Raw genomic sequence first — 25473 nt, 5'->3', positions numbered from 1 at the left:
TTGGAGGATTATAGAACAGTATTCAAATGCTTTAAACATATGTGTTTGGAATATTAGAGCATTTAACTGGGTGTGATAGCACACATAATATAGCTTAGTATATAGTGCTGCTGAACCTTTGTAGGCTACCCTTATGAAGCCCAACTCTTTTTCAATATGCTTGAAAATAAAAGATATTCATTATCATACTCAGAATTCATATCATGTATCAAAAATCCCTTGTGAATTTTAATATTTGCAAGGTAAGTTCTAAGCATTTCTTTCAAGGATTCACATTAGTGATCCATAATGCCAATATTTGTGACCAAATACCAAAAAATGATTCACAAATTGACCAAACAATTCAGTCAGTTCAGCTATAATTAATAACCATTAATATTCATAAGCAACAAGCTAATGGGATAAGACAATGTAATGGAAGTTATAACAACACACAGCTAGAATTTTTTTATTATAACTTTTTATTGACAAAACATATGCATGGGTAATTTTTTACAACATTATCCTTTGCACTCACTTCTGTTCCAACTTTTCTCCTCCTTCCTTCCATCCTTTCCCCTAGATGGCAGGAAATCCCATACATGTTAAACACGTTAAAGTATATGTTAAATACAATATATGTATACATATTTATACAGTTCTCTTGTTGCACAAGAAAAATCGGATTTAGAAAGAAGGTAAAAGTAACCTGGGCAGAAAAACAAAAATGCAAACAAACAACAACAGAAAGAGTGCAAATGCTATGTTGTGGCCCACACTCATTTCCCAGTGTCCTTTCGCTGGGTGTTAACAGCTAGAATTTTTAAAACCAAATAAGAAATTTTAAAAGTATATACTTCCAAGCAAAGAAAAGCCAACAGCTTATTTTTCTAAGGATGAATATCCCACTTAAAGTCTCTCTTTCTGAAAAAAAGAGAGAGAAAGAGAGAGAGAGAAGAGAAACAGATGAAGAGAAGAGAAACAGATGAAGAGAAAGAGAAAAAGAGACAGAAAGAGAAAGAGAGAGAGAGAGAGAGAGAGAGAGAGAGAGAGAGAGAGAGAGAGACTCAATGTCAGTTCACAAGTCTAAGATTATTTATCCAGAAATTCCCTTTGTGCTTTTTCCACTAATTTAATAAAAACATGCTTATGCAATAAAATAAATGCTCTAAAAATCTTTAAATGGGGGCAAACTCCATTATAAAAGGTACAAACAGAAAATAATAATATTTAAGTACAAATGATGATATTTCCAGGCAGGATGAGGCAGGAATAGGGGAGGAAATGATTAATTTTGTAAAAAATAGAAAATAATGATGAAGCCTCAAATGTTAAAGTGGTAAATAAAAGAATGTATTTCTCCAAACAAGATTATCAATAGTATCCTGTCAGAATTGTAGTAAAACTACCTAGTGGTGGTCCTTCTCTGGGAACTACAGCTATCAATACAAAGGTAGGTTAAGATGAGCAAACCAGATCAGAGATTGATTGGTTGGCCCATGGCCTGCACAGTGGGTAAACATTCTGAGAGTCAACATGGGTCACCTCACAGAGGTATTACATTGATATTCCACAAATGTATCAAATATGCTGCTGCTGCTCAATCATGTTTCAATTATATCTAACTCATCATGACTCCACTTGGGGTTCTCTTGGCAAAGATTCAGGAGTGGTTGCTATTTCCTTCTCCAGCTCATTTGACAGATGAGGAAACTGAGACAAACAGGATTAAGTAAGTTACTTGGCCAGGGTCATAATCTAATTAGTGTCTGAGGACAGATTTGAACTCAGGAAAATGACTCTTCTTGACTGTAGGCCCAATACTCCCTCAACTATGCTACCTAACTACTCCAATATCAAATATACCTAAGATTAAATAACTGCCCTCTTAATATTGCTTTCTCTCACCAAGTAATTAGAATATCTAAAAAGATCTACCAGTTTTTTCAAGGACAGTTAAATACTTCAAAATGTAATAAAGGTCTCTCTTATCTGGTAAAATATCAAAAACTTGATATAATAGAATAAAAGAGTAAATAAAAAAGGGGAGGGAAACCCTTTTGTACAGCCAAAATAAATATTTAAAAGTTCATTCAATGAAACTTATGCACTTTACTCAGGTGAATTCTTCAGATATCAGCTGAAATCTACTTATTATTTTTGGGTTACATAATACTACTCTTTCTTTCTTATTCCTCACCTATTAGTAACTAAACCTCATTGATTCTACCTTTAAAATAGGTTTAGAATCCATACTTTTCTTTATATTCCCACTAATACTTTCCTAATACAGACCCTCAATATCACATAAATGAATTACTTCAAAAGACTGACTGGTTTACTCATCATCAGAACTTCCATCTTCAAATTCATCCACATATGGAGGAGAAAGAAATTTGTGACCAAAGATGAACTAGAGACCATTACCGATCACAAAATAGAAAATTTTGATTATATCAAATTAAAAAGCCTTTGTACAAACAGAACGAATGCAAACAAGATTAGTAGGGAAGCAACAAACTGGGAAAACATCTTTACAATTAAAGGTTCTGATAAAGGCCTCATTTCCAAAATATATAGAGAACTGACTCAAATTTATAAAAAATCAAGCCATTCTCCAATTGATAAATGGTCAAAGGATATGAACAGACAATTTTCAGATGAAGAAATTGAAACTATTACCACTCACATGAAAGAGTGTTCCAAATCACTATTGATCAGAGAAATGCAAATTAAGACAACTCTGAGATATCACTACACACCTGTCAGATTGGCTAAGATGACAGGAAAAAAATAATGATGAATGTTGGAGGGGATGCGGGAAAACGGGGACACTGATGCATTGTTGGTGGAGTTGTGAACGAATCCAACCATTCTGGAGAGCAATCTGGAATTATGCCACTAAAGTTATCAAACTGTGCATACCCTTTGATCCAGCAGTGTTTCTATTGGGCTTATACCCCAAAGAGATACTAAAAAAGGGAAAGGGACCTGTATGTGCCAAAATGTTTGTAGCAGCCCTGTTTGTAGTGGCTAGAAACTGGAAAATGAATGGATGCCCATCAATTGGAGAATGGCTGGGTAAATTGTGGTATATGAATGTTATGGAATATTATTGCTCTGTAAGGAATGACCAGCAGGATGAATACAGAGAGGCTTGGAGAGACCTACATGGACTGATGCTAAGTGAGATGAGCAGAACCAGGAGATCATTATACACTTCGACAACAATATTGTATGAGGATGTATTCTGATGGAAGTGGATTTCTCTGACAAAGAGACTTAACTGAGTTTCATTGGATAAATGATGGACAGAAACAGCTACACCCAAAGAAGGGATACTGGGAAATGAATGTGAACTATTTGATTTTTTATTTTCTTCCCGAGTTATTTTTACCTTCTGAATCCAATTCTCCCTGTGCAGCGGGAGAACTGTTCGGTTTTGCAAATATGTATTGTATCTAGGATATACTGCAACATATTTAACATATATAGGACTGCTTGCCATCTTGGGGGTGGGGGAGGGAGGGAGGGGAAAAAACGAAACATAAGTGATTGCAAGGGATAATGTTGTGTAAAAATTATCCTGGCATGGATTCTGTCAATACAAAGTTATTATTAAATAAAATTAAATTAAAAAAAAATTCATCCACATATCCTGCCATATTCATCTTCCTTCTGCACATATCTCATAATGTCATATCACTGTAAAGCATTCATATTGCCTGACCTTCAAGAGACTTCACAATTTGGCATATTTACAGCTTTCTTTAATTCTTTTTCCTCTATGTAACTAAATTGTATTGTGTACTATATCTCCCACATGTGTTTTACCACCTCTGTGCTTTTGCTCATACTAATTCCTATGCCTAAAATACTGTTCCCTTACATTATTACATTTTGGAATACAGCTGTCCTGAAAGGCCCAATTAAAAAACAATATGATCATGATGGTTTTCTTAGGTCTCCACTTAAAAAATACTTTTTCCTTCTTCTGACCTTAAATAGAACTTTGAACTTTGCAAATGTAGATATTCTATTCTGCTGGTCTGTCTTGTTTACTTTCCAAGTCCTCAGTGGATCTAAAACTCTTTTAAAAAGAATAAAAGTAATGAAGATTTGTTATTTGATGAAAACTGCTGAGAAAGCTGAGAAGACTGAAGAAATTAGGCTTAGAACATTTCATATTATATATCACAAAAAGCTACAAATTGGTGAAAAATCTAAATGTAAAAATTCCAATCACACACAAATTAGGAGTAGTAATGGAAATACTTTGTACAACCATGAATAAAGGAAGATTCCAAAGAAAGGACAGAGGGTCACCAAAGATAAACTGGACAGTTTTTATTGCATACAATTGAAAAGACTTTGCACAAACAAAATCAGAGCAGTTGAGATTTTAAAGGAAAACAGTTAATGGGGAAAAGATCGCTGTAGAAAATTTCTCTGATATCCCAGATATATGGGAAATTAATTCAAATATATAAAAGATTCTTCAATATTATTCTGTTCTTTGATAAATGGCCTAAAGATATGAATGGAATTTTTTTTAAATAAAAAGGTAAGATATCAGCAACCATATTAAAATATTCCATGAGAAATGCAAATTCAAACAACTTTGAGGTTCTACCTTATATCCATTAGATTGACAAAAATGACAGGAAAGGAAAATAATTATTGGCAGACCTACAGAAGAACAAGCATACTAATGATGGAGCTATGAAGTGATCCAACCATTTTGTGGTTTTTGTTTTTTGAATTGAAAAGACATTTATGCACCTGTGCTTCCTTTGATTTCATTCTACCAAACACATCATATTAAACAGATATACTTCAAAGAAGCGTGAAAATGAACACAATTTTACTGAACCAATTATACAAAACATATTGTGAACATAAAATGCTATAATTTTACATTATTAGATTAAGATGATCCTGAAAATTAGAATTATGAATAATCTCAGCTCTCAAAGAATTTTATTTATTGTGGACTCAACTGTTTCCTTTTTTTGCTCCCTCTCTGTAAGCTTTGGTTGCTTTTATTGCTAGTATTCATTTTTCTTCAATAATCAACATGATATTATGATGTAAAGTTGGCAAAACATTTGCATATGTGATCTCATGTGAGCCTCAAATACAACAGCTAAGTTGTATACTTCATATACAGCTCTTTAAGGTTTACCAAGAACTTTATATACTACTTTGTTCCCATAAATCCACCATTCAATAAACAACAGTAGATCCACAATAATAACAAACTAATATTTACATAGAACTTACTAAGCACAATGTACTGTACTAAGCTCATTATAATTATTATATGATGCTCACAACAACCCAGAGAGGAAACTGCAATAATTGTAATTATTTTACAGATGAGGAAATTGAGTCAAACAGGAGTTCATGACTTATCTGATTCCAAATACCTGTAAAACTTAATGTGCATTATTGATCTTCATAGAATACTTGATGCTTCAAAATAACTATCTTATAATTTATTACATGTGCCAACTACCAGTTCCAACTTTAGTCCTCATGCACCAGTAGAGGATATTTTCCAAAACAGAAAAATGCTCCCATTTTTTTTTTATTAAAGCTTTTTTATTTACAAAGCATAAGCATGGGTAATTTTTCTAACATTATGCCCTTGCATAACCTTTTGTTCCAAATTTTCCTTCTTCCCTCCAACCCCTCCCCCATCTGGCAGCTAGTCCAATACATGTTAAATATGTTGAAATACATGTTAGATCCAATATATGGATACCTAGTTATACAATTATCTGGTTGCACAAGAAAAATCAGATCAAGAAGGAAGAAAAAGAAAAACTGAGGAAAAAAAATACAAACAAATAGCAACAGAGAGAGTGAGAATGCTATGTTATATTCCACTCTCTGTTCCCATGGTTCTCTCTCTGGGTGCAGATGGTTCTCTTCATCACTGCAGAAGTGGAGATGGTATGAATCATCTCAATGTTGAAGAGTGCCATGTCCTTCAGAGTTGATCATCATAGTCTTCTTGTTGCCGTGTATAACGACCTCCTGGTTCTGCTCATTTCACTTTGCATCAGTTCATGTAGGTCTCTCCAAGCCTCTCTGTATTTACCCTGCTGGTCATTTCTTACAGAACAATAGTTTTCCATAGCATACCATAATTTATTCAGCCATTCTCCAATTGATGGGCATCCACTCAGTTTCCTGTTTCCTGCCACTACAAAGAGGGCTGTCACAAACATTTTTGCACATGTGGGTCCTGTTGCCTCTTTTAAGATCTCTTTGAGGTATAATCCTAGTAGAAACATTGCTGGATCAAAGGGTATACACAATTTTATAACTTTCTGAGCATAGTTCCAAACTGCTCTCCAGAATGATCAAATCCGTTCATAGTTCCACCAACAATGTATCAGTGTCCCAGCTTTCCCACTTCCCCTCCAACATTTGTCATTATCTTTTCTTGTCATCTTAGTGGTATCTCAGAATTGTCTTAATTTGCATTCTGATCAATAGTGATTTGAAGCACCAAATAGTTTTAATTTCTTCATCTGAAAATTGTCTGTTCATATCCTTTGAGCATTTATCAATTGGAGAATGATTTGAACTACTATAAATTTGAGTCATTTCTCTACATATTTCAGAAATGAGGCCTTTATCAGATCCTTTGGATGTAAAAATGTTTTCCCAGTTTATTGTTTCCTTTCCAATCTTGTCAGCATTCGTTTTGTTTGTACAAAAACTTTTTAACAATATAATCTAAATGATCCTATTTTATATCAATAATGATCTCTAGTCCTTCTTTGGTCACAAATTCCTTCCTTTTCCACAAATCTGAGAGGTAAACTATCCTATGTTCTCCTAATTTGTTTATAGTATCATTCTGTATGTCTAGATCATGAACCCATTTTGACCTTATCTTGGTATACAATGTTAGGCGTGGGTCTATTTCTACTTTCTGCCATACTAGTTTCCAATTTTCCCAGCAGTTTTTATCAAATAGTGAATTTTTATTCCAAAAGGTGGGGCCTTTGGGTTTGTCAAATACTACTAGATTGTTATACTCATTGGCAATTTTGTTCTGTGAGCCTAACCTATTCCACTGATCAACTAATCTATTTCTTAGCCAGTACCAAATGGTTTTAATGACCGCTACTTTATAATATAGTTTTAGATCTGGTACAACTAGGCCACCTCCATTGGCTTTTCTTTTCATTAATTCCTTTGAAAGTCTTGACCTTTTGTTCTTCCAGATGAATTTTGTTGTATTTTCCAATTCAGTAAGATAGTTTCTTGGGAGTTTGATTGGTATAGCACTAAATAAATAGATTAATTTAGGGAGTATTGTCATTATTATATCTGCTCAACCTATCCACAAGCACTTGATAGTTTTTCATTTGCTTAGATCTGACTTTATTTGTGTGGAAAGTGTTTTGCAGTTTTGCTTATATATAGTTCCTGACTTTCCCTTGGCAGATAAATTCCCAATTATTGTATATTATCAACAGTTATTTTAAATGGAATTTCTTTTTGTATCTCTTGCTGTTGGATTTTGTTAGTGATGTATAAGAATGCTGATGATTTATGTGGATTTGTTTTGTATCCTGCAACTTTGCTAAAGTTGTGGATTATTTCTAGTAGCTTTTTAATAGAATCTCTGGGATTCTCTAAGTATACCATCAGATCATTTGCAAAGAGTGATAATTTGGTTTCCTCATTACCTACTCTAATTCCTTTAATCTCCTTTTTTTATTGACAAAGCTAGCATTTCTAATACAATATTGAATAGCAATGATGATAGTGGGCAACTTTGTTTCACCCCTGATCTTATTAGGAATGGTTCTAGTTTATCCCTATTACATATGCAGTAGATGGTTTTAAGTAGATGCTATTGACTATTTTAAGGAAAAGTCCATTTATTCCTATACTCTCTAGTGTTTTTAATAGGAATAGGTGTTGGATTTTATCAAATGCTTTTTCTGCATCTATTGAGATGATCATATGGCTTTTGTTAATTTGGTTATTGAGATAGTCAATTATGCTAATAGTTTTCTTAATATTGAACCAGACCTGCATTCCTGGTATAAATCCTACTTGGTCATGGTATATTATCCTGGGGATGATTTTCTGTAATCTTTTTGTTAAGATTTTGTTTAAGATTTTTGCATCAATATTCATTAGGAAGATTGGTCTATAATTTTCTTTCTCTGTTTTCATCTTACCTGGTTTAGGTATCAGTACCATGTCTGTGTCATAAGATGAATTTGGTAGGAGTCCTTCATTCCCTATTTTTTCAAATATTTTATATAGTATTGGAGTTAATTGTTCTTTAAATGTTTGGTAGAATTCACATGTAAATCCCTCTGGCCTTGGGGTTTTTTCTTAGGGAGTTGATTAATCACTTGTTCTATTTCTTTTTCTAAAATGGGACTATTTAAGTAATTTATTTCCTCCTCTGTTAATCTGAGCAATTTATATTTTTGTAGGTCTTCCTCCATTTCAATTAGGTTGGCCTAGCTGTACCAGATCTAACACTATATTATAAAGCAGCGGTCATCAAAACCATTTGGTACTGGCTAAGAAATAGACTAGTTGATCAGTGGAATAAGTTAGGCTCACAGAACAAAAGAGCCAATGAGTATAACAATCTAGTAGTATTTGACTTTATTGGCATAAAGTTGGGCAAAGTAATTCCTGATAATTGCTCATTTCCTCTTCATTAATGGATAGTTCTCCCTTTTCATTTTTGAGACTAACAATTTGCTTTTCCTCTTTCCTTTTTCTAATCAAATTAACTAAATGTTTATCTATTTTTGTTGGAGTTTTTTTTTTCATAAAACCAACTCTTAGTTTTATTTACTAATTCAATAGATTTTTATTTATTCATCTCTCCTTTTATTTTTAGAATTTCAAGTTTGGTATTTGATTGGGAGTTTTTAATTTGTTCTTTTTCTAGCTTTTTTAGTTGCAAGCCCAATTTATTGATCTTCTTTTTCTCTTTGGCTGCATTCCACAAATTTTGGTATGTTGTCTCATTATTGTCATTCTCTTGTACAAAATTATCTTAGAATACAGCCAAAAATAAATTATCCTCCTAAACTTAGCATTTTCTTTCAGGAAAGAAGATGGACATTCAATGAAACTGATGAATTCCATGTGTTTTAAATGAAAAGATCAGAACTAAACAAAAAATTTGATCTCCAAATATAGAACTCAAGAGAAGCATAAAAAGGTTAAAAAAAAAACCTTTGAAAACTGTATTTCTGTTATGGGTATACATTGAGAATACATGTATATAAGAAATGACCAACAGGATGATTTCAGAAAGGCCTGGAGAGACTTACACGAACTGATGCTGAGTGAAACAAGCAGGGTGAGGAGATCATTATATACTTCAACAACAATACTATATGATGATCAATTCTGATGGACCTGGCCATTTTCAGCAATGAGATGAACCAAATCAGTTCCAATGGATCAGTAATAAACTGAACCAGCTATGCCCAGTGAAAAACTCTGGGTGATGACGAAGAACCATTACATTGAATTTCCAATCCCTATATTTTTGCCTGCATGCATTTTGGATTTCCTTCAGAGGCTAATTGTACAATATTTCAGAGTCCAATTCTTTTTGTACAGCAAAATAACAGTTTGGTCATGTATACTTATTGTGTATCTAATTTATATTTTAATATATTTAACATCTACTGGTCATCCTGCCATCTAGGGGAGGGGGGAGGGGAAAGGAGGGGAAAAATTGGAACAAAAGGTTTGGCAATTGTCAATGCTGTAAAATTAACCATACATATAATTTGTAAATAAAAAGCTATTAAAAATTTAAAATAAAATAAAATAAAAAGAGAATACATGTATAATCTAATTTTGCTGTTATAAAATAAAAAAGAAACTAGAGATGGAAAGGTGATTGTAACAGAAAAAAGGGGGAAATGAAGGTAAAATGAGGGAAATTACATCTCAGGAAGAGTCAAAGAAAACATATTAAAAATGAAGGAAAAAAGTGAGAGTGATGAATGTTGTGTGAATCTTACTCTCATCAGATTTGGCCCAAAGAAAGAATATTAGATATATTTGGTTCACCGAGAAACACCTCTCATCTTATAGGAAAGTGGAAGAGGAAAAGGGAAAAGGGAAGGGGTAGGCTAAATAGAAGAGAAAAAAGAAATAGTAGGGGAAAGGTATAAGAAAGGGAGAGGGTCTCTAAAAAGAGAGGATTGCTTGAGGCAAATAATGCTCACAAGCAAAATATTAGGGGGAAGAGGGAAAGGAAAGAGAAAAGTATAATTTGGGGTTAATAAGATGGAAGGAAATACAGAATTAGTAGTTTTAAGTATAAATGTGAATGGGGTAAACTGTCCCAATCAGTCATACTTACAGAGAAGTGATGAGCCTGAGGTGAAGAATGAGACATACCATCATTAGATACAGACAATATATGGCTTTGTTTTGTGTGACCATACTTATTTGCTCCAAAGGAGGATTTTTGTTTTTTATTTTCTATTTTTTGCACATATGTATGGGATGAGATAATAATCAAAATAGATAGCAATTTAAAAAAAAAAAGGAAGAAAAGAACATCAGTGAATAACTTTTAAAAAAATAAAACAAAATGAGAAGGTAGTTCACAAAAAATATATAGACAACCAGGACAATGTTAAATTTGAATTGTATCTCTCCCTCCCACCTCTACCAAAGCTACTGTGGCAGAGAAAAAAGAAACCTGTACATAATAGAAATTCACAGTCTCATTTAGAATCTGCCTTTGGGGAAGCAGGGGAAGGTGTGGCATATTTAAGTGTTTGTGTTTGTTGATGTATATTAAATTCATAACAAAGAGAAAATTATTTTTTTTAAAACAGCATTTTGTTTATGACCAATAAAATGCCTACCAACTACATCAATAGTATGACTTTTCTTTGAGGTAATGACTAATATATAGTGAAGCTATTTAGTAACTACAATAACTAATTGTTTAAATTAAACAAAGCTTTGGAAGACAGCATAGTGAAAGACTGAGGCAGTGGTCTTGGAAGTTGATGAGGATAAGTACAAATTGTTGCTCTCCTACTCAATTGCTTTGCATTCTTGAGCAGTCATTTTACTCATTTAATAGATTCATCCAGTAGACCACCAAAGGTTATTGGTAGTTGACTGAATGACTGATACATTTCTGACAGAAGAAATTAAATGCTTAATTTATCTTCTTCATCCATTTTTAGCTGAAAATGTAGCTTAACAGAGATACAGCTTATTTGTAAAAGATTACCCATAATAGAAACACTCTAACACGGTTTCAGGACCACAGTTATAAGAAAGAAGAGCTGCTTTTCATTGGAGAAAGTCCAAAATATGGTTCAAAGTCTAACTTCTTCCAATTGCCAAGTATAAAAAATAAAGCTATTTATTTGACATTTAAATCTCCTCATTAAAATAGTTTCAAGCTACTTGTTTATGCTAGTTAATCTCTTACAAATAAACTAATTATTTCTCATCATGCTAGTCCAGCCAAATTGTCCTTATTGTCCCTCATTCTTGAAATTATATCTTCCACATCTATGTATTTTTACAGGCTATTCCCCGTGCCTGACATTCACCCTTTACTTACACTGTGCAGTCTTGAATGTTTGCTCCATAGCTAACAAAGTAGAGATCTTAAACTTTTTTTTTTCTTTTCTCACTTTCTCCATCTACTTTTGCTCACTGAAACCGAGTTCTTTCCTGATGAAGTAGTTTAGATAGCCACTTGTTCACATCATCAACTCACTGGTCAGGGTGAGAAAATTGGATTATTCATTAATCCCTATTGTTACTTCCAAGCTCTCCCTCTACACTCAGCAACCTTTTTTCCTTTGAGATTCATTAAATTCATCCTTATCACTCAATCAAGATTATGATATATCGTCTATAGATTTCCAGCATATACTTCTTTCTTCCTCAATCAGTTCATACAGAGATAGATAAACTCTTGATCCAACCATAATATGCAAGTGCTCAGCATCCATGTTTCTGAACTCTGAAATAACTTTATCTTATCTGATAAATCTTATCTGATCATAATCTATCATCATTCTACCTCTCTCTCTAACTGGTAATTCCAAACTCTGTTCTTTATTCTTATAAGGATGTCCAATTGTTTCATCTATCAGTCCTTTTCATGCCCTCATCTGCATTATTTTCCCTTTTCAACTCCTCGGTGAACCAGTTTCATTACATATTGTCCTTTTCTTTCAAGTCCCTTATCCTGTTGAAGATCTTGCCCTTGGATTACCATCCACTCTCTTTATTCCTACTCATATGCTTGGGGGGGGAAAAAAAACTCTTCTGACTGGGTCCACTACAAGTTTATGTTATATAGTATCAAATGGGCCTTTCCCTTCTCAAGGCAATCTTTTTATACCTCCCTAATTGATTCATTATCCCACTCATTGCAAAGACTTTTCTAACCCTTTTCATTCTTGCACAAATCTCTCACTTTCCTTTCAACTCCACTATCAATTGAGGATTGTGCTTCATGCTTTATTTTTAGAAATTGTTGCTATTCATCATCTTCTACCAGATATCTTCTTTTTCAACCCTGCTTCAACTGAGGAATGACTGAACAAGTTGAGGTACTTGGATGTGGTATAATCTTCCATGATTTCTTTCTCTGTTTGCCTCATATACCCACCCACTTACATCCTTTGCCTCTGTACTCTCTATGCCTCATAAAAGTATGATTGAAGTATTATTCCCTATTGGACACCATTGTGGTCTTCCCTAGAGAATATTCAAAAAAGTTGGGCATTTCTGGCTTTAACCCAAAGGGATCACCAAGGAGTCCTATTCCCTTAGTCATACTTTGGGAGAATAGGGTTGTACACTAACACAGTAACATCAGTATTTATCAATGAAGAACTATGAATGACTTAGCTATTCTCAGCAATTATCCAAGACAGTGCCAAAGGACTAATAATGAAGAATACTATCCACCTCCAGAAAAAGAACTGATATTGTTTGAGTACAGATTGAAGTATGCTATTTTTCACTTTTTTTCTGTTTCTTTTATTCAAGTTTTCTTGTACAAAATGACTAAATGGAAATGTTTTACATAATTGTACTGTGCAGCCTTTATTTAATTGCTTACCATTTAAGGGAGAGGAAGAGGAGGTAAGAAGGAAGGGATAGTATTTGAAACTCAAAACTTATTTTTAAATGTTTTTAAATCTTTTACACATGTAATGGGGGGAGAATTATATATATATAATACATGTACATGCACATATATATATATACACACACATACAAAATGAAAATAAACAAAGCATTAAAAATGATAAACAGGATGAATTCAGAAAAACCTGGGAAAATTTACATAAACTGATGCAAAATGAAGTGAGCAGAGCCAGGAGAATATCAGTAACAGCAAGATTATAATGATCATCAATTATGAAAGACTTCTGATCAATATAATAATCAAAGACAATTATGAAGGAGTCATGATAAACATGCTATGTATTTCCAGAGAGAAAAATGATAAACTCTGAAATACAAACTTAAGTATTTATTTTTTTAATTTTCTATTTTTCTTGGGAGTTTTTACATCATGGATAATATGGAAATATAATTTGCATTATTTCACATGTGTAATTGATGTCATATTGCTTGCTTTCTTAGAGAGAGAATAGGAGAAGGAAGGAAGGAAAGAATTTGGAACTCAATTTTTAAAAAAATAAATGTTTAAAATAAATAAATAAAATTTTTAAAAATAAAGTAGGAGGTACTCTATCCCTTAAGAGCAATTAGGGAACTGATTTTTGTCCTGGATCTATTTTCCTCTAAACTACCAATATTTGAAGGAGGTAAAAATATAGAATTCTAGCCAAATACCTTTTTTTGGACACTAAAGTAAAGAGTGCTCCTGGGACCTGCCTTCTCATCTACAGCTATTAAATCTGTTGGTAGTGCGGGAACAGACCTGAGCTCGCCTCCTCTCTGCAGAAGTGGGTCAGACTTCAGATCATATCTAAAGACAACCCATGTGAGAACACATGAGTAGTACACTTCCTTAGCTTCTGCATTTCTGCTAAATAGGATAATCCTTGAACTGGAAATGACAAGACAAAAATAACTAAAAGGGAGTTGATGCTTAAATTAAGTAAGGGAAGAGGAAAGAAGCAGGCACTGTTCACAAATATTATCTCATTTAATCTCCAATATTATTTTCATTTTCCAGGTGAGTAAATTGAGACAGAAAGAGGTTAAATGACTTGCCTAGGGTCTTACACAACTTGCAAGTGTCTGAGTCCAAAGATGAATTTCCTAACTCTCGAGCTGAAATTCCTAAAACCTCATAAAGCTGCTTTCCAATTGCACAGGATCAGTCACCATGATACCATTTACTCTCAAGCATGAAACATTTACTAAATAATAACACAATCATAACATTTACTCATTAAAAGGCAAAACAGGAATAATCACAATATTTATTCATGTAGCAGAAACAAAAGCAGTCAAACATTATAGTTATTCAAAGACTAAAAACAGAGAACAGTTTACCCCTAAATCTAGGTCACATTCTCCCACCAATGGATGAAGTATCTCAGAGGAAGAATGGGCACACTCTTATTTAAAAAAAAAAAAAAAAAACTATTGGAGAGACCAAAAGCAAGAAAAGCCATGTGTCTGGGAACAATTTACAAGGCTGGACTTCAGGCACTGATGTCCTTAGTCTCTTCAGGAATAATCTGCACCACAGAAAGCCAGACCTTAGCTAACTGCTCTCCTTTCAGTCCTCCCTAGTTTCTTGCTGGGCAAAGTTGTTCCTTTTTTGCTCTCAAGCTAATGAAAATACAAGCTCTTTTTGTTCTTAGTCATCTTCAATAGACTGTTTTAAAAAATGTCATTCTTTTTCAGTGGCAATTATTTTAAGTTTCTCATTCCATGAATAATTGAGGATTTTGCTTTGTCTGGTTAGCTTCAAGCCTCTTCTCACAGAAATGCACAGCTCATGGTAAAATAGATGCAAAACCTTATCTTTCCTTCTCTGTTTCTCCTCAGAGAGGTCAGTAATGGGTAGCACAGTACCTTTGAGAAACTTCCATTCCCTCAGCTATAAATGGAATTGAGAGCAATAATCCCAGTAATTCTTCATCCAGCATGATTTAGCTCTCAACCAATAAACTTTTAGGAGCTATTTTATCCTTTCTCCAGTCATTCAGCAAAGCAATTTTCCCTTCATATTTGAACAGAAATATGTTTTTTTTTCCTTAAAATGGAAGTGGATTTTAGTACAAGGGAAAGGAAAACAAACAAGCTTGTAAAGATATAACATCTTTCAGTAAAGTAGATAATGAGCTACCTCAGTTAGAATTCTTCTTGGACTTCCATACCTAGCTTCTTACTCCTTCTGTGGTATTGAGTTCTCTCACTTCCTCCTTCTTCTGTCTTATTCTATGGCTTTACAGAACTTATGTTCCTGCTTGCTTTTTTAATCCCTTCAACATTTCATATCAGAGTTTCTTGGTGATCAGTTTTAACTTTTAAAAATGAATGACTGATTATAAAAAGTTTTAATCAGATGCTTAGTGTTGATATCACAAGTAATTTTGAAAAACAAGGATGAAAATCTCAGCCATTAGGGATAGGAAAGTTGTACAATGACTTGCATAAAGTATTCTATGTTTATATTTCTGCCATTGTCAAGGAACTGAATGTGAAGGGACTAAAAAATACCTCTCTTATCTCCAAGTGGCTTAGGAATGATGAAGGAAGAATTCTTAAGGGAAACAGAAGCCACTGCTGCTGCTGCTTCTTTTGATATTATATATGGTATATAAAGGTTCTAAGATAGAAGAGCAGAGATTTGATCCTTGTCAGAGTGATGCAGAATGGAAAAGTGTTACATGGAGGAGAATGAGAAGGAAAAAGGCACCTGTACAATTAAGTCACTGAGACAATGGAATGAAACCAGTGACTGAATTATGGCTCTGAATAGGAATACTTTGTTCAAAAGAAATGAATAGTTTAAAGGATCCTATTGAATTTTAGAAGTTATGTTGAAGTAAAGAATCAAAGATAAGGGAGAGGAATTACAGAGAATCAATAAATGATTTTGTCATTAGAAAGTATTTCTCTGGTCCCTTCCAACTCTCAAACCCAGTAATTCAGTGAATATTCCACATCTGTCATCCACTATCTTTTCAGCAAGAAGAGAGAAAAGCATTGTCTCTTCCACTAGGCCAATACAGTGTTCAGTACATATTGCCTCTTACTTGGCTTCTCTGCTTCTGATCTCTATAAACTTCTGCTGGAATCATATTTTGGCCTTGTCATGCCATTGTTGAAAAATCTTTAATGGTTCCTTATAATTTGGCTATAAGAATCAACTTAATTCAGGAGTAGCTACTTGGTGCAGTAGATAGAGCGCCAGCCCTGAAGTCAGGAGGACCTGAGTTCAAAACTGGTCTCAGATACTTAACACTTTCTAGCTGTGTGACCCTGGGCAAGTCACTTAACCCCAATTGCCTCAAAGGAAAAAAAAAAAAGAATGAGCTTAATTCCACAGAGTTTTTCATAAAAGCTTACTTCTTATGTAATCTAAAACCCAGAAAATTAAATATTTTCAGAAAGGCTGAATGGAAGATACCTTACATAGAATGATTGAGGGTTATTTCTGTAAGAATCAAATTAGGATTGATTCAAGAGATGCAGAAAAATAGTAGCTATTATCTATTAATCTTAGCCTTAACCTTACTCCCAAGGCTCTAAATGTCCCAGTGTTATACTGAACCCCAATTAGTCTTCTTACTTCCAGTTGCTCACCTTTTTAAACCAAGCTTCACCTATCTGACAGAATGATATTCCTAAAGCAAAGGACAGACCTTGTTATTCTCCTTCTCAATCACTCTGGTGACTCCCTATTGCTTCTAGGATAAAATATACAAACTTCTTCACTTGAAATGCTGAGCAAGCTGAGGAAGTCTGTAGATGTACTGAACTCCCATTATGCTACCTTTAAGTCTTATAGAATTTATAACAAAATATTAGGATCAGAAAGAAACTGGTGATTCTAGGATAAAATGCAGACATCCTATCAATGCAAGAATTCCTTTTTACTCTTTTGCTTGAGCCATGGGAGCTCATTTTGATAGACAGCTCATTTTCATTGTTGGACAGCTCTAATTATTATATACTATTTCTTACATTGATGCAAAATCTCTTTGTAGTTCATACTTGTTGCTTCTTGTACAGTGGTTTGCAACAATACAGGTTTGCAACAACACATCCCCCTTTCTAAGTAACAGCCCTTCATAGATTTTTTGGGGAAAAAAGACGTTATGCTTCTTTTATCTTTTCTTCCCTGTGCTAAATATTTCTAGTTCTCTCAGTGTGTCTCATATGACCTGACCTCTATACCTTTCACCAACCTAGTCACCCAGTTTACTTGTATACTATGGGACTATTGCTTCTCTTGAGCTGAACATTAAGCATTTCTTAATGCGATATGAGATTATAATAGCTCTTTAACTGCATTGTAATGCTGTTGCATACATTGAGCTTTGGTCTACTAAAACCTTCAGGTCTTTTTCACATAAACTGCTGTAAAGTTTGAGATTATATTCCCTCAGACAGTACTTGGGCAATTGATGTTTTTAAGATGAATGACAAGATTTGGGCTTGTTGTATTTCATTTTAATACGTTTTTCCCAGCTTATTTTAACTGCTTACACTTTGCCATTAGGACTTTTGAATGAGAAGCTGAAAGTATAGACTCAAAGAGTTGCTGATGAGGGGGTAGAAGAATACAAAACACAGACCTCTCTATTGGACAATTTTGTTTAAGGACTTCCCTGACAATTTATTCACTTACTCAATAACATTTGTTCAATGTGCACTGTGTATAGAACACTTACTAGATTTCAAGGAAGTCATCCCTCTTAAAAATATATTATATTTGACCTCCAGAAATTTAGTATCTAATGAAAAACTAAACAATTTACATATAATAAGAAGAGAAAGGAATTGCTATCTTAATTTTAAGAAAGGAGGAAATGAGACACTGAAAAGTTGAAGTCATGTAGAAAAGTCACATGGTCAGGACAAGATAGAAGCTTAGTTTTATGTTTTTCATACCTTTGTTAGTCAATTTAAATTCTATTTATTTGCAGTATTAAAGAAAATCAAACATAAGAACTTTAAAGAATTTCTTAATTTAGTTGATATTTCATATAGTTGACATATTAAGAAAGAAGAATGAAAGTAGCTAGGTGACTTAGTAAATTCAAAGGTTCAAAGGTCCAGATGGAACTGAATGATTGGGAGAATCCCTGGAAACTTCTTCAGAGATGAATAGCTATAAGAGGACTGGTTCAAGCTTGGCCTATTTTATTAGAAGACTAGTTGGGGTGGAATGTAAAATGACTAATAATCAATTCCACAAATGTTTATGGTTAGCTGATTTTAAATGCCATAGCTGTTATAAAAGTAGTTAGCCCTATAGACTATTTAGTTTCATTCCTATTGTCTTTATGTCCTCATCTTGTGTTCTGGTCTGTATATGTGATTGTGTATGTAATAAATATCTATCCCCCCAAAAAAAGATTCATATGGTACACAGAATACCTTTCTACTCCGCAATTAAGGAAAATCAAAAATATCAGCAAACCTAAGCTATAAGTAAATAATCCTTCCTGTGCCTCATCTCCCTCACTGGGCTTTGGGTCTAATAAACTGAAGCTGTGAGAAAAGAGAACCTAATCGTATTCATTAGAGATTGGGTTCTCTCAGAACTGAACCTCATTCAAACTGCAAGCCTGTGTTCAGAACAAAGGTGCTCCTTAGAGAGACGTAGCAGGTGCAGTATTCTAGTCCCTGTGGGTCAGCAACTATTTCTCAATATTCTTCATTTTTGGAATATCTTGTAATTACATACTAACTCTATAAAATCAGAAAATATATGGGCTCTTCAAGGACAAGAGTTAAAAGGTAAATAAAATGGTGAGTGAAGGAATCAAAAGATGCTCTCAGATTTCAATTCTTACTAATTGGTGAAGGTTTTAAGAAAGGCTACAAACAGAAATTGGAGATCACCTTTGAAAGCTGTATATAAGAAACGGAGTTTGGAAAAGATGGAAAAATGACATCAAAAAGGCAGGAGTGCACAAAGCTCAAGGGAGAGTGAGATTAAAGGAGATAGTAACAATTTTGCCTCAACATTAGTGTTGCTCCCTTGGTCCTTTATGAGGTTCTCGAAGAGATACAGTATTTTAATCCCTCCCCAAAGCTGGAAAATTACTTAAGCTTTAAAATAGTGCCTCTGAATTTGATGATGCAGAAAGTCGGTATGCCCAAAATGCTGTACATAAAAAAATGGATAAAATTGTGGGTTTCATGAAATCATTTTATGCTCTAACTGGAATTAAAAAATAATAAATGTGGTAATTCAATTTAACAAATACTGTGCCTACTATGTGCAATCAGCACTCCGCGAACTGAGGGACGTAAAAGTACAAGCCTTTTGAATGTTAGGAAACCTCCGCGAAGGAAGCATCAGCGGCGCATTAGCTCAAGTGCTTGTGCTTACGCAGACCAGGGTATTAGCAGAAGGGGAGTGTGTTTGTGCTGTGGCCAAAAAAAATGGATGTCTCATCCGGGATTGCTTTGCATTGAGGTTAGTTTGGCCCGCGGGCAATGTATTCCACCGGGAGGCGATGCTTTTCGAAGAGTCTGGACTGAGTGGCAAGTGCAAGGGGGAAAATGTACTTGGTGGGGTTTTTGGACAGAGGGATGGGATGGGGGGAGGGTGAGGAAATGCCGCTTTTGGTGTCTGTGAATATGCATGAGTGTTCATATGTGTATGTTATGTTGTTAGGGGAGGGGGTTCGTGTGTGGTGTTAAGACAAGGGTGGGGGGGAAGAAGCTGCTGCGGGAAGGGGTGGTGCTTTACTGGGGCTGAAGTATCGTCTTATAAATATCTTGCGCGAAACCTCAGGGCCCTTCTCCCCTCAAAGCATTTGCTTCGGGGACCAGTCGGATCGATTTTAAATGGAGCTGATATTGAGAAGGGGCCTTCCTTCCTGTCCAATGAGATAACACGGAGTCGCATCACTCGAACGCTGCGGGGGATTGGGGGGAGAACTGGTAATGGAGGAAAGAGAAGAGGAAACTGGATGTTCTCCCACATCAAAGGGAGATAGGGGAGTCAGATGGAGAAGACTGCACCAGACGTGCCAAGACTAGAGGGGTGCTAAGCTTTAGGGAGGGAAAGGCAGAAGCAGGCGTGGCGTAACGCAGAGGAACCAATGGTCGAGGTGGGGGATGCGCACTGGGGCCGAACATGAGCAAGACCTAGGATTGGCCAGAACTACTCCTGTATGCAGATACGATCGGTGTCACGTGCTAGAGACCGAGACTACTTCCTGTTTATGGCCGCAGAGGGGCGGGGAAGGGGGCGCGAGCGCCCCGTCTGGCGGGAGCTGGGGAAAGGAGGAGGGAGGAGGGGCAGTGGCAGCGAGGGGGACGGTTGTCTGAAGGGAGAAGAAGGAGAAGGAGGAGGAGGAGGAGGAGGAGGAGGAGGTGTTCTTGTCAGTTAGAGCGACAAAATGGCCGCGGTGGCAGCTCCGCACCTCAGCGCGAGGGCCCCGGGAGCAGCAGCAGCCGCAGACGCCCAGCAGCAGTGAACCCTTCTCATTCATTCCATCTCCTGTCCGCTGCTGGAGCTGTGTCCTCCTCTGCTGGACACCCCCTGGGAGGCCCGCCTGAGCCGTAGGCAGGAGCAGAGCCGACCCTGCGCTTCAACCCGGGTCCTTCTGCGGAGCATCTTCGCCGTCATCGCTGCAGCTGCCGCCGCTCTCCAGCTCGGGCCTGAGGCTCGAGCTCCAGGCTCCTCTCATTGAGGAGGAAGGTGAGTTGAAGCTACTCGAGGACCTGGACCTGCCAGGACCTGCTGTTCCTGCCTCCTTGCTCTCCCTGCCGCCACCGCCGCCGCCTCTTCCCACCCGCCTCCCGGGCGGGACTCCACGCAGGCGGGAAGCCCTGCCCCTGGCTCCGGCACTTGATTCCGGGGAACTGAGAGGGCAAGGGCTCTTTCCGCCGGCTGAGACCCAGCGAAACGCCTGGGCGGCTCCTGACAGATTTAAGCTTCCTGTGAAGCGGGGCCCGCGAGCTGCAGCCGCCGCCGGGCCAGGAACCGAGGTGAGTGCATCTGGATCTGGGGATGCTTCTCATTCTGAGAGCCCTGCGCTTCTGAGGAGCCATCCTCGGGAGCTCCAACTTGCTTTTCAAGATACTGAAAATGTCTTTGTTCGACTAAGTTGAGATGTCTGGGTGGGAGGTGTACTGGGTAAGTCTACTCGAGAAGGTTGCTTTACCCAGAGGATGTAATTCCGCAATTCCATCAGACTCTTGGGGAAAAGGGGGAGGGGGATTGCTGTAGTCTGTTGTGCTGGCATCGCGGTTCTTTGCCGTTTGGCCAGAAACAAATGATCCCTGTGTGAATTTATTATTATTCACTCGTGTTTGTTTAAATAACAGTGCTGGGGATAGAAAGCAGACCTTTTGGGAAGACAGACTTTCATTGTTGTTAAAATAATATACATATATTTGATTTTGTTTATGGGCAGTGGTTTGAATTGAATTTATCTTTTACAAAATAAAAGACGCTTTCTTTTCTTTTTCTTTCCTCCTTTTTTTTTTGGGGGGGGGGTTTGACAGTGGATTTGAGGAAATTTTGTTCCCTTTTAAAAAAAAATCTCAAATCATAGATTAGAATCAAACATAAAATAAAGGGAAATTTACTTTTATTTTGTTGCATACGCATTGAGAAATTTTAAACTCAGATTTTGTTTTATGACGATGATGAGCTAATTGCATATAAATCTCTTAAAAATCAGGTGAATTTCCTAACGGTGCGGTGGGCATCGAGTGATATGTCTGAGGAAAAAAATGAGCCATGCAACATCTGTACTGTTTACAGCTAACGCTCCTTGGAGCATCTCATTTTCACTGTTTAAGGAGCATTTTGTTTTCACTTATGATTTGTAAATAGGATATTAACTAATTGATCCAGAGCTTTTAAACACTCGTATGTAAACGTAGGATTTCCTTGTATATTAAACTGAAGTTTAGAAATTAAGATTTCTTATCCAGTGAATGATAGGAGTTAGGTTTTTTTGATGGGCACCAGTCACATTGTTCTTTAACTGTGGTTCTGTAATTAGTTGAATTGTTTCAAATCTTTGACAAAATCCCAAGTAATCCTCCATTTCAATAGTCTACTATTTCCTGACTTGAATTGCAAGTTCGGAACTCAAAATGGTGTACAATTGTCTTGCAAGTTAAATGACTCAAGGAGTTCTCATCAGTTGTTTAGTAATTTTGGTTAATATTGTGTTGGCATAATTTGGTAATTTAAAATAGAATGGATGGCTATTCTGGTTATCATGCTAATGATTTTTAAACTTCAGAAAGTAGGCCCTTCCTTAAAGTTATTGTTTCAAATATTTAATTTTGGATCACTAAGAGTAATTAATGTAAATGTGGGGAAAATGTGCATTTTTGTTAAGTTTCCTGCTTCTGTCTGATCCAGGTTGATTGGTCAGTGATGATGCAGATAATGACCAATATTAGGGACTTAGTTTGCTAATAGTTGCACCCATTTCCATCCTTCCCCTCCTACCCCCAAAGATATCACTGACAATGATATTCTTTCGTTGTATTGAAGAAGTATCTTACTTTTAGGCCAAGATGTACCTATTTGACAGGGGATAATATGAAAGACATTTGCACATACAGAGTAAAAATCATTTGAAAAACTAAACACATAATACAAAATAAGAATGTAATTTTTTTTTCGGTTTTCAACAGAAAATTATCTCCAAATTGTTCAGATTGCATTTAGTTCACTTAGGAAAATTCTGATTTGAAAATAGTACTCAAGAATTAGAGAACTTCTTGATTGACTTTGATTAGGGCTAATTATCCTTTTTGTAATTAGAATCCATTTTTCTTTAGGGGATAATTGGGTAACTTGAAACTTGTACAGAAAACCTTACTAATAAAGTTAGGTAAAATAATGTTTTATGGTTCTTTGAGCTAAATACTTTTTTTTTTTTTAATATTTAAGGAGCTAGCTTTTTTATTTGTTTTAGAAAAGATAATTAAAAGCTAAATTGTATTTCTCAGATTTCATTTGATTTTGTTTCTAAATTTCAATTTAAAAATTTTAATCCTCATCATTTCCATAATTTTTAGGTCTAAGCTGCAGATTATTATTTGGTACTACAGTTTTAATGTCAGTATATAAAATTAAAGAAGCTTGAGGCCAAAATTGTTGGCCAGTTCTATCTAAAAAACAAGGTATTTCATTTCAATTTGGACATTTGAAATTCTTTTTAAGGTGAAACTTGGGGGTTTCATGATATGAAATGTTGATTCCAGGTTTTCCAGCTTGCAGGTACAAATTGTTGTAATATTGTATTTGCAAATAGTTTTTCTCAAGTGATTGTTGTGACAGGTTATATTTATCTTTAGTTATCTAGAACTATGAACTAAAAGATTTTACCTTTTTACCTCTACATTTAATTTGGAGGGAGTAGTCCAAAATAATGTTGTAATTTAAGAGATTATTGATTTTTTTTTAAAGCAAGAAATTTGAGGAATAGATGAAACTTTAAATCTGTTTCCTCCCCTTTAGCAGCTAGTCTTTTTGAGATAAATTTGTGTTTTTCCAACTGCTGTCATCTGGCTCTTTTCCAAAAAGAAACTGGAAGAGGAGGTCAGGGGTGGGGCAGGGCAGCCTTTTTCTTCAGTAAAGGGAGACTCTGAATTGGAAAAAATTACAAGATAAAATCCTTGCAATACAGAACTGGCTTTATTCAGTCCAATACCCTTACCCCTTTCTACTCCTCAAATTAATCAGAGAATGTAACATTTCAAATATAAACTCATTGCTACTGTAGTATCTAAAGTGCTGCAAATGATATTAGATTAAATAAAAAATAAGTACTTAGAGGAAGATCACTTCCCATAATTTACTATATAAAAGTACTGTACTGTTACTTAAGGAGCTCTTATCTTCAGATTAAAAAAATTTTTTTTCATAGGCATTGGATTTAGCTCTTTTCCTTCCCCCCATTATTATGCATTTCTTGTGTATAGACAATAATCTTATTTTGAATGACCTTTGAAAGATTTTATAAGAAATATGTGAGATATATGTTATTTAAATTATTGGTTTTGGGGATCTGGGGTCCCATCTATCACTTCTCTATGTGATTTCAGGCAAATTCCTTAACTTTCTGGACTCCAAATTCCTTTGTAAAAAACAAAACAAAACAAAAAACCCTGAGGCATTGAACTGGATGGCTTCTGAATTCCTTTCTAGTCCTAAATTATGTATTTAATATACTATAAGAAAAAAAGTTAAATGTAAAGTAGATACTTATTCCAAGTAGAAGAATGGCAAATATTTAAGCAAGTATGAACTAAGTAGTTATGAGTCTAGGAGAAAGTTTCCTTAACTATAGTAATGGGAAATTCTGCAGTGGGAACTAGTAGAGTATAAAAAACTAACTTGAATGAAAAAATCAAAAGTCATTTATTAAGCACTTACTATGTGCAGGGTGCATTGTGTTTGTAGAAAATTTCGAAGTCTAGAGTTAATCTTCAGGCAAGAGATTAGGATATGGGAGGTATTCTACATGGGCAACAAAATAAGAAGGAACTTTGCAAAATTCCCTTAATATAAGCATTTATGAAGCTTGTTATTTGGAGCTGTGCCGGATGTTTAGGTATATGAAAAAAAGTCTCAACCCTCAAGTAATTTACTTTCTGTCTAGGCAGGATAACATGTATATAAAACTATACATATAAAAATATATACAAAAAAAAATACAAGATAATTGTTAACAGAAGTATTAGCAGCTAGAGAATCTGAAAAGATTTCATTTAGAAGGCAGTGCTGAAATTGAGTTTTGAAAGAAACTAGGAATTCTAAAACATGCCCAGGGAAAGGGGAGGGGAAGTGATAAAAACATGTAATTTGCATTTTTTTTTTTTTTTCTTTTAAGTAGGAATAGTACAGAACAGAAATAGGCCAGGATGTTGTTTGATGATTCTTGATTTGTATCTAGCCTACTGTATGAATACCTATACCACAGGTGCACATTTGGTAAATGCTGTTATTTTTGGTCTTTTTTGTACATAATTTTGAGATAATTCAATAGTTTTGTACTATGTATTGAAGTCTGTTGTGAAGAGACTAGATGACCTAGGCCTAAGTCCCATTTCTATATAACTGGTATGTGATCTTAGACAAGTTACTAATCTCTCAGTGTCCCAAGCAATTTCTTAATGTATAATAATAATTTCAGAGCAAGTGCAGATTAGCATTGGTAGTTTTCTTATTTCAGGGGTCTTTAGCTGAGCTCCATGAATTTGTTTTATCAAATATTTTGAATGCCATTTTAGTATAATTTATTTTATAATATTATCTATTTAATTTTGTAC

The 25473-nt window shown here is 35.2% G+C and overlaps 1 protein-coding gene across 12 annotated transcripts in view; it reads left to right on the top strand.

The window, feature by feature from the left end:
- Positions 1-19487: 19487 nt before the first annotated feature.
- The window catches only part of TNRC6C (trinucleotide repeat containing adaptor 6C), a 281153-nt gene continuing 275167 nt past the window's right edge, over positions 19488-25473 (top strand). For 8 of the 12 annotated variants that reach the window (XM_051995514.1, XM_051995513.1, XM_051995511.1 and 5 more), the window contains exon 1: positions 21061-21159. The gene's annotated coding sequence lies outside the window, so the exon portion shown is untranslated. Of the gene's footprint in view, positions 19705-20770; positions 20870-21060; positions 21160-21201; positions 21308-25473 lie in introns of those variants that run through there. The other 4 variants (XM_051995504.1, XM_051995503.1, XM_051995502.1 and 1 more) reach the window with 4 other exon arrangements.

The sequence above is a fragment of the Antechinus flavipes genome, chromosome 4 (assembly GCF_016432865.1).
Source record: "Antechinus flavipes isolate AdamAnt ecotype Samford, QLD, Australia chromosome 4, AdamAnt_v2, whole genome shotgun sequence".
In the NCBI taxonomy this organism is placed as follows: Eukaryota; Metazoa; Chordata; class Mammalia; order Dasyuromorphia; family Dasyuridae; genus Antechinus; species Antechinus flavipes.
Note: the sequence above shows the minus strand (reverse complement) of the source record. Positions and strands in the feature narration are given on the sequence as shown.